The 14,466-nt window shown below is 46.1% G+C and overlaps 1 long non-coding RNA gene across 1 annotated transcript; it reads right to left on the bottom strand.

Moving 5' to 3' along the window:
* Nucleotides 1-10,182: 10,182 nt before the first annotated feature.
* On the bottom strand, nt 10,183-13,795 carry LOC123151075 (uncharacterized). The gene is made up of 2 exons (XR_006475483.1): nt 13,496-13,795; nt 10,183-12,678 (listed from the first exon to the last, which is right to left on the bottom strand). It is a non-coding gene; the product is annotated as an uncharacterized lncRNA (long non-coding RNA).
* Nucleotides 13,796-14,466: the final 671 nt, after the last annotated feature.

The following is a 14,466-nucleotide window of genomic DNA, read 5'->3' as shown; positions in this document are numbered from 1 at the left end:
GGAGCGGAAGCGTGCGCTACGGGACGTATACGCGATAGAGCCAGTCGCCCCAAAGTTCAACCCATGGTACTCTTGCCCGATCACTTTTGATCGAAGGGACCATCCCACTAGCATCCATCATGGCGGCTTCGCCGCATTGGTTCTCGACCCAATCATCGACGGATTTCATCTCACAAGAGTCCTCATGGACGACGACAGTAGCCTAAACCTACTTTATCAGGATATAGTGTGGAAAATGGGCATAGATCCCTCAAGGATTAAGCCCACAAGAACGACCTTTAAAGGCGTTATACCAGGTGTAGAAGCCAACTGTACAGGCTCAGTAACACTTGACGTGGTCTTCGGATCCCCGGACAATTTCTGAAGCGAAGAGTTAATCTTCGATATAGTCCCGTTTCGCAGTGGCTATCACGCCCTGCTCGGACGAACCGCATTCGCAAAGTTCAATGCGGTGCCGCACAACGCATATCTCAAGCTCAAGATGCCAGGCCCTCGAGGAGTAATTACGGTCAACGGAAACACCGAACGCTCCCTCCGTACAGAGGAGCATACGGCGGCTCTCGTAGCAGAGGTACAAAGTAGCCTTCTTAGGCAATTCTCCAGTCCGGCCATTAAAAAGCCAGACACTGCCAAGCGCGCCCGGAGTAACCACAGCAGGACCGCCTGGCAAACTCTAAGTAAGCGTAGCAATGCGGCCCCAATCCCAGCTTTCGCGACATAGCGAAACCAGTACCTCGCGTACATAACTACGCCCTTGAAATACCATGGGCACAGGGGAAGGGGCACAATAACGGCACACCCAAAATACGGCTTAAAACGTACTAGGGGCTGCCGGATTCTTTTTTTTTTCTTACTTTCAGGACTCCATACTTCGGACGACCTGTTCGGCAATTCGACTGCGCACAAACGATGCAAGATCCAGGGAGGCAGACAAGCCATGCCGCATTATGGAACTCCCAGGTGGTCTCTGTTACGAGCGGTATACCTGTTTTAAATACAATTCCGTGGCCTTCCCCTGGTCAGGACATACTGAATAGTCCAATATCTTTTTGCTTATCGCACTACTTGTATCGTTCGGCTTTGATAAATAGCCTCTCTATAAACAATGCATAGCTTTTGTCTATTTTCTGCATTACTCTCTTTTATATATGTTCATTAATGACATGTTGCACCCGTACACTATGGTACGGCAAGTACGCCAGGGGCTTCTGTACCCTTTAATATGGTGTGAGAAGTCTGTACACTTTCACAAGTGCGGCACCCCGAACTTATAGCACTATATGCATCGGCTCCGAATCATGATTTGGGTCAATAGTTGGGTTTGCCCGGCTCCTATGTTTTGGTGCCTTACGTTCCGCTATATCGGCTAAGGTAGCACTAGGAGAACCACTGCGATTGTGCCCCGGTTGAGCTGGGTTAAGCACCTCAGTGGAGAAAGCTAAAACTGACTGTCATGATGAGGCGAGAGACTGGTCGCTGTTCCAGAGGTTTTTCGAGTCCCTAAAGACTTATGCCGCTTCGAGCGAGGAGCTGGCTTTATCCGGCCAAGGTGTGGATAGCACCCCGAACTCGGTCTTCCGAACTAGGGGCTTCGCCGAAATTTAAAATTATAAAGTTCTATGGCTAAGTGAGAGTGTTCAAGCATTATAGTCCGATTGCCTGGTTCGTCGTGGTGAGCGCCTCCCTCGAAGGACCCAACCATGGGAAAAAGAGCGCTCAGGTTTATCACCGAACACCCCAGCACTAGTGGCACGGGGGCAGAAGCCGACGACTGGCCATCTCTCAATTTTTGATAAACAATCGCACAGAAAATAATATTTTAAATTCAATAAGCATTGCTTAGTGCATATGAACAAGTTTTCAGCGCATAGGATAAAAACGAGCGAGTTTATTCAAAAATTACATCCTTGGTACATTCATCTGCCACAAGGCGGGCACCTGCAAGAACATCCTTGTAATAGTTCTCGGGCTTGCGATGCTCCTTCCCCGGTGGCGGCCCGTCCCTCACAAGCTTTTCACCATCTAGCTTACCCCAGTGCACCTTTGCACGGGTAAGGGCCCTACGGGCACCTTCGATGCAGACGGAGCGCTTGATGACCTCGAGCCTTAGACAGGCCTCCACCAGCCGCCGCACCAGCCCGAAGTAGCTCCCAGGCAGGGCCTCTCCGGGCCACAGCCGAACTATGAAGCCTTTCATGGCCTGTTCGGCCGCCTTGTGGAGCTCGACCAGCTGTTTCAGCTAGTCGCTCAAGGGCACAGGGTGTCCGGCCTCAGCATACTGAGACCAGAACACCTTCTCCATCGAGCTGCCCTCTTCAGCTCGGTAGAATGCGGCAGCGTCGGATACGCTGCGGGGAAGATCTGCGAATGCCCCTGGAGAACTCCGGATTCGGGTAAGTAACAGGTAGTTTACTTTTATATTTCTGCTTTGCATGAAGAATGCCTTATCCACTGCTATCTTCTTCACCTCCTCCAACTCTTGGAGGGCCTTTTGGGCTTCGGCCTTGGCAGACTTGGCAGTCTCAAGGGCCGCCCGGACGCTTGGGTCTTTGACTCAAGCTCCAAACTCTCATGTTTTTTCATGAGAGCCTGAAGCTCTTGCTGCACCTCGCCGACCTGAGCCCCAAGTTTCTCTCGCTCGGTGTGCTCCGCGGCCGTTTTCTTTTCGGCCTCGGACAGCGCCTGCTTGAGGGTCGCCACCTCAGTCGTGGCCCCTAAAATAAGTAGTGCAATCCTGTTATTTTTGCAATCACGCCTCTCTATAGGCACTTTTTTCTGTAAGGTATTTCTTACCTTCTTTTTCCTCGAGCTGCCGCTTGGCAAGGCCGAGCTCTTGCTCGGTCCGCTCGAGTCCCTGTTTCAGGGCATCCACCTCCGCAGTCAGTGCGGCGGTGGCTAGCAGCGAAGCATGCATACACATATTGACTCTTTTTGTTAAACTCCTGCGAAACTTAATAGATCCTCTATTCGGCTTTTCTTTTCGAACGCCAAACAGAGCATCAGGGGCTACTGTCTATGCGGTAATATTTTTACATATTTTTACTTACCTCGAAGCCTATAGAAGGCTAGCGCAAGCTTCAGTCAGTCCGCTCTTGACGGACTGAACCTTCTGGATCACCGTACTCGTAATAGTACGGTGCTCCTCGTTGATGGAGGCGCCTTCAAGCACCTCCAGCAGATTGTCCGGCGCCTCCGGTTGGACGGAGGCTGCCGGCTCAGAAGGCTTGCTCCTCTTGGAAGGAGTTCGCCTGCCGCGGTCCGAATTGTTGAAGATTCCGGCACGGTGTCCAGCTCAAAGCCGGGCTTGGAGCCCTGGGGGGTCTTGTCCCCTTTACTCCTGGAGTCCGGGAGGTCGCCTTGCGGCTCCTCCAGGACCACCTCCTCCTGCCCCGGAGCTCGTTGTGACGCCACTTCGACGTCATCCGCGGTGCCGGGGGAGACAGCGGGCGAAACTGAGTTCACGTCCGATGAATCCAGGGAGCCGCTCGACGACTCGTTGAGTTCAGCCCGGGGCGGGCTGCATGATTATATTCGACATTAGGGAAAGCTGTGCAACAAAAGGAATATCATGAGTTACTCTAGTATCCGAACACTTACGATTTCGCCGGACGCCTGGCCCTATCCGGCCACTCCTCTTCGTCCTCGGGGGTGTAGTCCGGCGGAGGGGTTTTCCTCTTCTTGGACCCTTTGGCCCCCCCTACTGGGGCGGCCTTCCTCTTCTTTCCTCCTCCCGCTGGAGGGGGAGAGGTTTCTTCTTCCTCCTCCTCGTCTCCACGGGAGGAGTGCGTCTCGGACTCGTCGGATGACGAGTCCGACCCCACCATGTTACGGGCACTCTTTCGAGTCCCCGTGGTCTTATTCTTCTTGGCCTTCTTTTCCGGCACCACATAAGGCGCCGGAGCCAGCAGCTTCACTAGTAGAGCTGGGGCTGGGTCTTCGGGCAGCGGAGCCGGATAGTTAATCGGTCCGGATGTCGCCCGCCAAGCCTGTCAAAGGTAAGGGAGTTTAGATCCCGCGTAGAGTTAAACTATAAAAAAAGCTGAACATCCTGTAAAAGGTGAAGATAGCTTACCTCGCTAGCGTGACGCTGCGAGCTGTATCCGCGGTCCTCGGAAGCGGATGCGGGAGCCTTGGCACCTTTGATTAGCGCCTTCCAAACGTCTTCATACGTCGTGTCGAAGAGCCTGTTAAGGGTTCGGTGCTGTGTCGGGTCGAACTCCCACAGAGTAAAGTCCCGTTGTTGACACGGGAGGATTTGGCGAACAAGCATGAACTGGACTACATTTACAAGCCTGATTGGCTTGTTTACCAGGGACTGGATGCATGTCTTTAGTCCGGTCACCTCTTTCTCGTTACCCCATGATAGGCCCGTCTCTTTCCAGGACATGAGCCATGTGGGGGGTCCGGATCGGAACTCGGGGGCTGCGGTCCATTTCGGATCGTGTGGCTCGGTGAGGTAAAACCACCCGGCTTGCCACCCCTTTAGGGTCTCTAGAAAGGAGCCCTCGAACCACAGGACGTTGGCAATCTTGCCCGCCATGGTGCCTCCGCACTCCGCCTGGCTGCCGCACACCACCTTGGGCTTGACGTTAAAGGTCTTGAGCCAGAGGCCGAAATGGGGGCGGATGCGGAGGAAAGCCTCGCACACGACGATAAACGCCGAGATGTTGAGGATGAAGTTCGGGGCCAGATCGTGGAAATCCAGGCCGTAGTAGAACATGAGCCCTCGGACGAATGGGTGAAGTGGAAAACCCAGTCCGCGGAGGAAGTGGGGAAGGAATACTACCCTCTCGTGGGGCCTTGGGGTAGGAGGAGCTGCCCCTTCTCGGGAAGCCGGTGTGCGATGTCTTTGGACAAGTATCCGGCCTTCCTAAGCTTTTTACGTCGCCCTCCGTGACAGAGGAGACCTTCCACTTGCCTCCCGCTCCGGACATCACTGGAGAAGGTTGAGGTGGGAAGTGCGGGCTTGGGCGCTGGAGCTTGAGTGCGCAGGAGATGGATAGGCAAAGGAGGAAGAAGGCGTAGGTAAAAAGGTGGATCCTTATCCCCTTATATGGGCGGATGCGGTTGTGCGTCCCCACCTGCCTAATAAAACTCTCTTGCCTCCCAAGCGCCGTGGTAAATGGCGCGGTTAGGGTTACCCACGTCCGTATTGATGAGAATCCTGTAAAAAGGGCACACGATCTCTGCTTTGACAAGACGTGCCAAGGAAGCCGCCTCGCAAAACATGCTGAGGTGGAAAAGTAAAAACAATTCGAGTAAAGGACTTGGCTGTAATGTGATGGCGCACTGTAGAATATGTCAGCAGATTTGACTTGTGTTAATATTATTCTCTCTATGGCAATATGTGGAAGCTTATTTTGCAGAACCGAACACTACTCTTGGTGTTTACAATCTTCTATGAAGGACTTGGAGGAGGAACCCGCCTTGCAATGTCGAAGACAATTTCCGCGCCGGACTCGTCGTCATTGAAGCCTGGTTCAGGGGCTACTGAGGGAGTCCTGGATTAAGGGGTGTTCAGGTAACCGGACTATACCTTCAGCCGGACTCCTGGACTATGAAGATACAAGATTGAAGACTTCGTCTCGTGTCCGTATGGGACTTTCCTTGGCGTGGAAGGCAAGCTTGGCAATGCGGATACTCAAGATCTCCTACCATTGTAACCGACTTTATGTAACCCTAACCCTATCCGGTGTCTATATAAACCGGAGGGTTGTAGTCCGTAGGCAATCAACCCCATATACAACAATCATACCATAGGCTAGCTTCTAGGGTTTAGCCTCCTTGATCTTGTGGTAGATCTACTCTTGTACTACCCATATCATCAATATTAATCAAGCAGGACGTAGGGTTTTACCTCCATCAAGAGGGCCCGAACCTGGGTAAAACATCGTGTTCCCTGCCTCTTGTTACCACCCGGCCTTGATGCACAGTTCGGGACCCCCTACCCGAGATCCGCCGGTTTTGACACCGACAATTAGACTTGGTTTAGCTTCAGATGGATTTAACCCATTTGGCCAACAGAGTGCCACATATAGCATGTGGCCAGTGCTTTTTGTCCCTTACAACATGCCTCCAAATGTCTGCACCAAAGAATCAAACTACATGATGGCCTTGCTCATCCCAGGTCCAAAAAGTCCCGGAAAGGATTTTGATTTGTTCATGGAGCCTCTTGTGGAGGAACTTCAACAGCTATGGAAGGGTGTTCTCACTCGAGACCTATATAGCAGCCCACCAGCTGATTTCTTTCTGTGTGTTGTTATAATTTGGTGCATCCATGATTATCCGGCTTTGGGCACTATGTCAGGGTGAACGACACATGGTTACAATGCATGTGTTCGCTGTGACAGGAATCCGCTGTCATACGCAATACTTAGCAAGATCTGTTACATTGGACATCGCCGTTTCCTTGCCAAGGACAAGCTGCTTCCTAGAAAATACCAAAGACATGTGTTCAATGCAAAGCATGAAAACCGTGATGCGCCAAAGAGGCTCACCGCTGATGAGTTGCAAGTGGAATTAGAGAAGGTCAGGCATATTACACCAGGAAACCATCCTGATAATGGTAGCGGGAAAAGGAAGCGTGGCAGGGCAAAAGAGAGATTATTGTTTACCCACAGGTCCACTTTGTGGGACTTGGAGTATTGGAAAGATTTGGATCTACGGCATAATCTATATGTGATGCACATCGAGAAAAATATATGTGACAGCATTATCGGCACACTTCTTAATATTGAAGGCAAGCCGAAAGATACCTTAAAATCTAGGATTGATTTGACACACCTGGGTATCAGACAGGATTTGCAGGTGCAAGATGAAGGTAAACCACGGGATATGGCACCAGTTGTGTACGTCTTGGACAAGGTAAAAAGAAAATAATTCTGCAAGGTCCTGTCACGTGTGAGATTCCCACATGGATTTGCTTCCAACCCTGAAAGGAGAGTCAGTGCAGATGGAAACAAGGTACAAGGGTTGAAAACTCATGACTGCCACGTCCTACTTCAAAGGGTTTTACCTGTTATCTTTAGAGGATTGGGCCGCCCTGACTTATACAGAGCAGTTGTAGAGTTGGGACAATTCTTCAGGGAACTCTGTAGTAGGAATATCAGGATAGATGCTTTGGAGCATCTTAGAGACAAGATACCAACTATCCTATGCGACCTTGAGAAGATATATCCTCCAGCCTTCTTTGATGTGATGGTGCATTTGGCTGTTCATCTACCTAATGAGGCACTACTTAGAGGTCCAGTACAGTATGGCTGGATGTACCCTATTGAAAGGCGGCTAGGCACTTTCAAGGGCTATGTTAGAAACAGAGCTAGACCCGAGGGTTCCATTGCAGAGGCCTACATTGCTACAGAAGCATTGACATTCTGCTCAAAATACATTGAAACAGCTGATCAGCTTAGCAAAGAGGTGGGTGAAGACAATCTCGGGCTCAATGTTTTCGATTATTCTGTTCGAGTTATAGGGAAGAGTCGACAAGAGGACAAACCTAAAGATTTGGACAAAATGGTTTGGTATGTGTTGAATAACTTTCCTGAGATACTACCTTATATCAAGTAAGTGCAGTACTGCAGCTTATACATCGTAATCTACCAAACTTGCAGCACATTCTTATATATTTAGATGTTTAACGCGATCACTATGTTGTCCAGCATCTACAAAGAGGAGTTACTGCAGCGAAATCCAAGAAACATAGACACGCTGGTTATGGCAGGATTTGCGAAATGGTTCAAGAACCATGTAAGCTTTTGAAGTGCACTGTCAGTTTTTTAATATATTGAGTACATAAGATGATCAGCTTGTCTATTTTTTAACCATAGGTTAAGAAGATGCGGGAGGATGGGAAGGCAGTTGATGATGCCCTTTACTCACTAGTAATGGGTCCTGATACTCAGGTAAGACATTATGAATCTTGCGTTGTTGGAGATGTGCGCTACAACACCCTTGCACGAGACGAAGGCAGGAAGACACAAAACAGTGCCATCATGAGCACGGATACGTATGACAAAGAGACAACTGAAATGTATGCTAACATAATAGACATTGTTCAGTTGCAGTATATCTCCAGTTTCGAGGATCATCGGTGTGTGGTTCTGTTGTGCTGTCGTTGGTATAACCTATTTTCCAGGATCGCAAAACCCAGAGCTGATGATTATTTCAAATCCATCAATGTCAAGGCGGCGTACCAGACCAACGACCCTTTTATTTTGGCAAATCAAGCAACACAGATATTTTTCTTGGAAGACACATTTGCATGTAGCGATGACTGGAGAGTATTGCAAAGGTTTGAGCAGAGGAATTCGTTTAATGAAGTTGCACAACAAGATGATGCTTACACTGCTCCTGATGTACAAGATAACACAGATGTTCCTAATATCTTTGAGAACCATCACGTCAATGACACTGGCAAAAAGATTGCCTGTCATGCTGTGGACATACAAGAGTTGATCAAGAAGAAGCCAACGTTCAAGGACGTTGACGACGAAGAAGAAGATGACACCGTGGGGAATTATGATTCAGACTGATACACATGGCAAAGATGTTGACGCTGCTGCTGCGGATGATGATTACATTGCTTTTGTCGTATTTGCCTGTCAGAAGACGTTTTTTTATCTACTATGTGAAATTGTGTTTGCTATGACAACTGAAACCTGATGAATATGTTGTTTAGTATTTTGCTGTGAGAACATCACTTGTTATGTATGCTGATTTGTGTTTGGTGATTGTATGACAACTAAAACATGATGACATTGTTGTTTAGTTGTACTCATATTTGGCTGTGAAACTTGAATTTGATGACACAGTTTGCTGTTGGACTGCAATTTGCTCGACGTCTTCGAATGAGAACAAAGCTGACCCGACAGGGCCTCTGCTATTTATTTATTTATATGAGCAAAAGGGGATACCCTCTGCTATGCCCAGCCTGCTACACAGGTTTCATTCATTACTAGTTTCAGCAAAGTGCTCATGTCGTAGCCACTGAATACATCACGAGTGCTACATACACTACAAATAAAGAGACAATCATCCTACAGAGCACATCGATTTTGCCCATTATCTTCACAAGCTCTTTCATCTCCTCATTACTGTCAAGGCTGTTCAGCAGCTATTACTTGGCCATGATTAGAGGAACTACATCTTTAACCTTCTGCTCTGCATCTTCCTCTTCTGCCGTTCCTTCAGTTACTTGTCCAACACCCCAACCTGCTGGTATTGGGATTCCTCGGCTAACCAAATAATCAGCGTAGTTGCATTCCCCCACATCAGCAACTTACCAGAAATACAAATCACACGAATCTTCCCTTTTCTGCACGAATCAAATTGGTAGATCATCAACCAAACTATTAAAAAATCAGCAACTGAAAGCAGCAGAACAACACTTAAACATATTATTACCCCATGATTCGGGCATTTGTAGAAGAATCGGCCAGGGTTGCGGATTGTGGTTGAGACGCGACGGATGACTCTGCGTGATTTGCAGCAGTGGCACCACACCAACGGCAGCGGGTTGCGATGAGCAATCGGCTGCGGTGCGCGTGCCGGCGAGGGTGTGATGAGACCCACAGGCGATGGTACGGGTTGTGACTTGGCGCATATCTGGTTGTTGCCTGCTGAAGAGCAGGTGGACGAGCAGCCAGCAGACATGGTTGTTGCGGCTAGAGCTTCTGATGCTAGGCAGAGTAAGTAGAGAAGAGGAGAAGCGAACGTTGGATATGTCAGTTTCATTACTTGCAGAGTAGCATAGCACCATATATAGTCATAGTCTAGGTTTGTATTCGACCAGCTACAGGAGCACGTCTTTCTTTTTTTCTAAAACTCGGCAACGTCTCTTTACTGGTACACTAGCTTGTTCTGTACGCCTTCCCAAGTCTTTGATTTTCTTTCCCTTTTTTGCAAGGACCTGACAGCTGGGACCCACTGGAAGGGCCTCTGTATTTCGTGAAAAAAACGTTCCCCCCGCTGACATGTCGGACCCACCAGCTATATCTTCGCACGCAAGGAAGTGCCTCCTTATTACGCACAAAAAAATGAATACCCCCTGCTAGCTGGGACCCACCATAGTGGGAGGATGACTTGTGGGCCAACAAAGTTGACGGGGATGGAGGGCTTTGTCAACTTAGTCAATACTAGTCGTCAACCCGTGCATTCGCACGGGCTAGTGTATATTCTGTGCTGCTTTTTGTTTTGCTTGGTATTTTCATTCATGAATTTCACTTGTTCACACATGCAAATTTTAATATTTATATGTATATACTATATTGCAAAAATATATGTGCAAATTCAGCAATATACAACATTTTATTAATTGAACTGATTTGCTATAATATATCTATAACACTGTGTATATCATACTATCTATTTCAACAAAGAGTGGAAAATAAATATTTTACTTTGGATTCATAGAGCTATAAATATATGCATCGGCAATAGCATTTTAGTAAGCCATATATATTGAAAACTATTATCCTAGCTATTGAAAGGAAAACACGTATAGTTATATGCCTTAGCATTTGGATCAATAGTAATTTTCTCATATAAAAGAAGCCCAGCTAGGACTATGTTTTGTTTATGTTATGGTACAAATTTCTACAGTACTTAAAGACTTCACTTACAATTCATATTGCTTATTATTTATAAATTTTAATTCATCATTTTTCTGAATAACTATTTTTGATGGAGATGTTTAGGCCACTCGATTGAATACAAATTGCATATCAGAGTCTGTGATATAGCTACACCTAACTCCAGACCAATTAGTTCTACTCATATAAATAAGAGACTGAGGAAATTCCATATACCAATCAAGCCCACTGAATATCGCTAACTAACTTAATTAATCATCATGTATAACATATAGTGGTTAATTTATATTGTGATCTTCATATAAACACTGCCAGATTCAAAGTCTTTAGATAGAATAGGGGCAACTATACGTATATATGTATCCTTATGTGCTTCCTCTGAATATATATACCTCATGAACAGTGTTTGCCTAAAAGGAGAGAGCTTCCACAGAATAATAAGTAAGGAAAATTCGCTCTGCAATCAACTTGAAAATAAAATAAAACATATTTTATGGGTCGCCGCCACTATCCATAGAATATTTCATATAAACCTTTCCTGGTTTATGGGTAATCGCCCCCACAAATGATGTAGTTCAGTTGTTTGTAAATATATGAGCAAATGGAGTTGAGATACTGATCTGAATATTCATACTACAAACAACATATAAACATATATATCTATATGACTCCGTAAGAAAATGAAATGAAAAAAATATCACCTACCATACGGAACTTCGAGTTGTTCTGATGTGGATTCGGCACCATTTCATCTAGCAGAATAAATATGATAATGCCAAAAGTAGCCCCTCAATGCTCAAGCCACAAACAATGGAATCCTTCCCACGGCTTCTTGTTTCCTTACGAAACCAAGAACCAATTGGAGTAGTAAGAATAGTTCAGTACGTTTTATCGGTGAAGCCATGGCAATACATACCACATACTCTTTTCATCTATGATATGTGATGGTCACGTATGATACTTCCATTTGCACATAGTTCTCTCCCTCAAACAAATTTGACACATGATTGTGTAATTACAGTTTTATTTGCTCCGCATACTCAGTAAAACAGCATGCAATTCAAGGGTAGAATTTACAACCACAGGAACTTATTCGAGTGCCTAGCAAGAAAATTGGAATAGAACCTGAGAACACATCGATTAGGTAGTAGAGATTATAATCCGAAAGAAGGAACAATGTATTAGCAACAAAGGTTATCCAGCAGTAAGAAAATAATAGCCCTGACACAAAGAATTAATCACAATCTTTATATATGTGAGCGAATGACCATGAACATGAGCACGGGCATTAAACAACCAAGGGGGCAGAAGGACCAACAAAAAGAAAACGTATTTACCTGATGTAGAGGCTATGCTGATTGCATTATCTGGTACACCCAGGTCCATGAAAAATTGTTGATATAATTGCTAACAGAATAACCAGTGATCAGAAAAATAAATGTTTCATTGAGTCTACTTAATATTAATTGCATAGTAAAAAAATATCCAATCAGGTAAGGAGGCAGTAGAACATCGTCTTCAGGGGTAAGGCAAGGAGAGCACCGATTATCTGTGCTAGCAATTGGAGCGATGACAATGAAAACACTGTCGGCAAGATTTTGCGACCTTAGCTTCTTGGCCTGGAAGTGGTTCAGTTTCGCCAAATAACAAAAGAACAACACAAATGGAAAGTCGTACAACTCAACCATTCCCTTCAGCTAGCTTAAATATTGTGTGCTACCATTTTAAAATTTAACTACCAGATCAACCAAGAAAAGATATAGTCTATTGGGTGTTGATTTTTTAGAAAGTTAGAAACTTATATTGCTCACATAAGCAGCAGCAGAGTTAAAATTTGTCCCCTTTTTAGGCCAAAATATTAACGGACACATGACTATCAAGACGTGACTAATAACAAAATTAACAACTAAAAAGAAAAAATGATACCAGGAGTGTTGTGGACCAATCGTTCATCATTAGCTGCCGGATGTACGCGATCGTGCATCATTAGTTGCCTGATGTACGTCATGTGATGCTACACATCATACGGCGTCGGCCGGCCCCTGTGCATATTCTATCCTCCTCGCTGTAATGCCCTTCTCTACTTTTCCTATAAAAAGATAAATAGGATGCTAGTAAATAACTGTAGCTAAAGTATTAAGCCATAAGTGACACATATAGCAAAATACGTGGGCATAGTTTGTATGGGTCACATTAGGGAAGATCACAAAGCAACATAGCTAGTTATCATGGAATCAAATCTGGAAAATATAGCCATGTTAAAAACGAACTATCAGGCACACACAATAACCTTTTTTAGAATAGTACAATGACGGAAGAACTGCAATTAGCAATACGTAAGGGACTTCAAGACAAATATATGGCTAACCTGAATGTTATCTCTTATAAAAGAGTGCCTTTGATCTGTCTATGAGATAATTCCCTTTCTCAGTTTTTCTTAAAACACATGATTTCTGTGTATGAGATAATTCCCTTTCTCAGTTTCTCTAAGAACACATGTTTTAGGAGCGTAGGCATAGCTACTTGTACCAAGGTAGTAGAAACAACACACCTAAAACACACTGAAATTGATACGTATATGAATATATCTCCCTGGATACCGTGATTTTATTGCAAGTTGATTGAACCACAAACTTGATAATTGTTCTAGAGAAAGCTCAATAGACCCTTTCACTTCAGTTTAAAATTCAGAAACTTAACAATTCGTCAAACACCAAGACTCCATGGGCTCACACCAAGACATGGGGAGGAAATAGACTGGTTAGCGAATCATTTGAACAATTATAAATAAGATGCATAGGGGCTTAGATTACCACATACCTATTCTAACCATGTCCATGCCTGAAGAAGTCGTTCAAAGTGGATGAGGTCAAAATTCTAAGGTTTCGGCTTAGATTACCACATACCTGTGCTAACCATGTCCATGAACAATTATAAAAATGCTAGATGTCTCCTTGATGCCTTGTTTGATCTTCATGCTGACCCTGACCTTCCCCTCACGGCCATGGATCCTATTTTTTGCTTTCTCATTATCCGTGGTCCAGATGACAGCGTGGGAGACAGTTGACGCCGTAGTGGGCGGAAGCAAAGAGTGATGGCTTGAGCGTTCTGGCTAGATCGCAGATGGTCGGATCCCGGAGCATATGGTCTCAACGGTGGAGGCTTGAACCTGGAGAGGCGGCGGCGGCGGAGTCAGGTAAGGAGTGAGCTGGTGAGAAGAGGAAGGGGTAAGCTATCGACCAGAATATTTATTTTCTATCTACAGCGTGGGCATGGAAAGATTTTTTGCTACGCGAGGACTCTAGAATCATGTAGAATTATGACCGGATAAACATCAATGTTGTATTGCACGGTTAGATTAGTACTACAACACGCTGAATCAGACCCATTATAACCTATTTTAAACTCATGAAAAAATTAGGGCGAAAGAAGTCATGTGGGTTAATCTCCACCGTAATAAATCGGCCCCACCAAATTAACGGCTCCTAATTTCTAATTAACATGGGAATTTTTAGGGAGTCTATGATTATTATAAGTATAGATATAGATGAACGATTCTAGCTCCAATGACCGTACGATGTCCATCCAATGGGCGTAGTGCTTCTTCAACCTCTGGTCTTCTTGCTCCAGCCGCCCAAAGCAGCGCCGGTCGTGCCGCATGCTCCTGCCTCCTGTTGTCGGCTGTGCTGCCGCGGAGGCCTCACCGCCCCCTACTATTCCCACCGCTGGCCAGGCCCTGCGGCGACGGCAGCCTCACACCGCAGCCGAACCAGTGAACCCTCGTACTCCTCTCCGCGCGGGCTTCCACTGCCGCGTCTTTCCCGGCTACGCGTCGTCCCCTTCCTAGGCCTCGCCGTCGTCCACTGCCGTGGTGCTC

The sequence above is a fragment of the Triticum aestivum genome, chromosome 7A, assembly GCF_018294505.1.
Source record: "Triticum aestivum cultivar Chinese Spring chromosome 7A, IWGSC CS RefSeq v2.1, whole genome shotgun sequence".
Classification (NCBI taxonomy): domain Eukaryota; kingdom Viridiplantae; phylum Streptophyta; class Magnoliopsida; order Poales; family Poaceae; genus Triticum; species Triticum aestivum.
This window is presented reverse-complemented; position numbering and strand designations above follow the sequence as displayed.